The sequence below is a fragment of the Hesperophylax consimilis genome, chromosome 22, assembly GCF_061612785.1.
Source record: "Hesperophylax consimilis isolate HC1 chromosome 22, BYU_Hcon_1.0, whole genome shotgun sequence".
Lineage (NCBI taxonomy): Eukaryota > Metazoa > Arthropoda > Insecta > Trichoptera > Limnephilidae > Hesperophylax > Hesperophylax consimilis.
Window position 1 is genome coordinate 8,170,894 of NC_142857.1, and position 3,684 is coordinate 8,174,577.

A 3,684-nucleotide genomic window follows, 5' to 3' on the forward strand; every position below is an offset into this window, starting at 1 on the left:
CAAAAACATGTTTGGAAAGTCCTCCGATTTGACTTGGTTCAGGATGCACAAACAACCTGTCTCTGTGCAGTAAGTGGCCGTTGCTACTGTGGATACATTCTTTTGGCTGTCTGCGCTGATGAGTTTGTAAATCTGTAACGGTATTTTAATTCTATTAGAACCGTATGAATGGTCTCGATGTAGAGAAAGCGTAATTCATATGAATGTAGTAATATGTATTAGTTGAAAAGATTTAGTAATTCTCTCAACGAATGCAGATAAAATCGCTTCAATTCTTCTTCAAGACAAAATATAGCCTTTTGTCTTGGGGTGAATAAAAAGTAAATTCCACATAATATTTTGTTACCTACATATTTCATTAAAATTCGGTTTGATTATGCCCACCATCATGTACAATGTTATTTGAGGAATCCTGTGCCCAGTCTATTAAGATGAATAGAAGATGGTTTGATTATGCCCACCAGCATGTAATGTTATCTGAGGAATCCTGTGCCCAGTCTATTAAGATGCAATATAAGTATGTTTCATTTGAATTTAATCGATGAGTGTAACATTTCGATGGCGTAGTGCACAAATTCAATGTAAATTCAACTTAACAGTTACTTGAAGTTTAATATGTACGAAACATTTATTTCCTTATTTAATAATTTTGTAACCCGTCTTTATTGTATTTTCATTAAACACATTTGTGCACTATATCATTAATTTGTGAAAAGTTTAGAAAACCCACACATTGTAATATAATATTTTGTTATCTATGTGTGAAGTTTGCTAAAACACTAGTAAATACAGGCATATTTATTTTGAAATCCTCTGAACTTCATAGTTTTGAAGTGTTATCATTAATCCCAATGAACAATGTTGGATTATGCAGTAACTTTGCAAATTAGAGTTATTTTACTCCTCAGGCCTCTGCCATATTTTGACATAGGATCGGAGTATTTCTGCATTGCAATAAAATTCAAGTTAATGGAAAATTTATGAACTTATCCGAAAACTAAAAACTGCTTTTGAAAGGTGATAAAATATGCTTTCAAATTTTATTTATAAATAAAAACTTGATTTTTGGTATATTTAAATTTTGGATGCTCAAATTACGTTTATTGTAACTAAAATTACTTGTAATGAAAAAAATATATAAAAACACACCCACGCAACTGTGTTACAAATGTTATTGTGACCTCACTTTTTTGTCATTTCATATAAAAATAATGAATTAAAAATCTCAAAGTTTTATAATTTTTGTTCAAAATACGTTCGGAACATTTTGGTTTTGTGTGCACATTTTAATTCTTCTTTGGTTAACTTCTAGATTTGAATATAAAGTGTGGTGTTTTCTCTTTCCAACATCGTTTAGATCATATTTCTCACCATGACAGTAAAGGTAGATACAACGATTTCTATGGGTAATACATAGTTGTTTGTTCCCAAAAAGTTCTATGTTCTGTGTCAATATTTTTTGTTTTTGTTTTGAGAGCAAGAGAAGCATTGTTTTCATTTTGCATAATATTCAATTATAATATATTAATATATTTTGACTATTTGCATATCCAACATTTTCCATTGGGATGTGTCTATTTAAACGGTTTCTATAAATTATATTTCAAGTAGGAAATTCACAGGTTTATCAGTATAACACTAACATAGAGTTCTGATTGCTGAAACAGCTGAAATATTCTTGAAGTTGAGACACTTTTTGAAAGCCAATCATTTAACTCTATGTCAAGGATTTCCAGTGAGAAGTATTTGTATAGTATTATGTATTAAAGTTTTCTTCATTAATCATGTCAATTAGTTTATAAAGAAGTGAAAGATGCCGTCTTCATCTGAGCTTTGTTTTTCAGAGGAATGAGTTTGAGATCCTTACTTTAAACATACTGGAACTGAACAATAAAGAATAAAATATTTATGAACTAATTTTATTTTAAACTTTAACATTGTATATTTATACCCTTACTAAAATAGAGTACCATCATGTTGTTTCTCTAAAGGCGGGTCTCCAGCGACAATATTACCACAGACATTGAAGCAAAACTTTATGCAAACTTGAAACATAGGGACAGGGATCATAATGTTTTTGTTTTCCGTGGCGGATGGAAAACAAAAAGCGTTGTGGCCCCAACCCAATGTATTTGTCCGTTGAAAACATTTCCTCACTGGAGACCCGACTTAAAAGAGGATCGGCTGAGAAGAAAGCCACAGAACTCTGTCCTGACAACACGCTCCTACGCTTCATTATTCATACTTAGCAATTTATTGTTTTCATTTATTTAATTGGCTTGGTGGTGCCATGTATTCCAGAACATCCCTGACTCCTTCCCTCTACGTATGAGGGGGTACCCAAAAGAAACCGAACTGATGTTGCTGGGGGCTTAGTTTTTGTAATACCGGGTTCTGTCGGTGGAACCGTGTTAAGATACCTTTCCCCAGACAGTATACCCAAGCACTGCGCTGGAAAAGTCGTCCTTTCGGTTGATGTGAATTTTTTGGTGATGGTTGTTTTGTGTGCTGCTCGTTTTTACGATGGCTGATTTTCGTGAATAGCGAGCGGCCGTGAAATTTTGAAAACTGGCACAGAAACTCATTCAAACCGGCCTACGAAGATGATTGATGCTACAGGGAAAACAAAAAATTCACACCAGCCTAAAAAAGGACGACTTCTCCAGCGCAGTGCTTGGCATTCTGACTGGGGAAAGGTAGCTCTACATGGTTCTAGCGGCAGAACCCGGTACTACAAAAACTAAGCATCCCCAAAGATGACCTAGGCTCTTAGTGAAATTATTTTCCTCAAAGCCTCCTGTGTGGAGTTTACTAAAAAAAAAATGCATTTGTGTTTTGTCCAGAATTAGCTTCACTTTTCCAAGCGAATATCTGATACCTCCATCAACCTCCGATAGGAAAATGCACCTTGACCACTCGAACTATTTTTGGCATATCATGGCAAGTTTGCAAAAACGTCTTGAACGATCGCTTTCCATAATGTGCCAAGTTTATATAGAACCTAAAAATATGGGATAAACAGTGAAAACTAGGTGGATTCACTGTCTTTAAACCGCAGTAAGCAGTTCATATGTAGACATAAATATTTAATGATATTAATTAAATCGAAAATTGAACACCCATCGCTCGAGTGATTAAGAAGAATACAATATTTGTATTGATGGATAAATAAAAAGAAGCCGAAAGGAAACCTAATTGTGTGGAATTTCAGAGAAAGGACTTGATAAGACATAGCTTGGTGATGATCTGGCTTGTAAACCACAGACCATCAGGGAATAATTAATTCCCTATAAAAAAAATGGGTTGATTACAAAATTCACTCTGCAGGAAAAGTAACAAATTATAATCCAGCCACCAAATACATAAAAACAGTGAACTCACCGAATATATCACTCGCATTGAGTTTGCAGCGATTCCTTAATCTCCAAATTCGGCAGCGGACGGCAATCGGCACAATAACACTTGCATTCGCACCATGAAATTATAATCTGTCACGACAAGCTCTCAAGAGAATTTAGAATAATATTGAATTAGCACATTGTAATTCTAAAAGTACTGCCACATACTTGTGACAAAAAATATTTAAACTCAGAAGATGACAATCAGGACTAGGGGTGCCCTCTCTTGTCAAACAATATAATTCGGATGAATCCAGCTGTTTAATGCAAAGATGACTGTAATTCA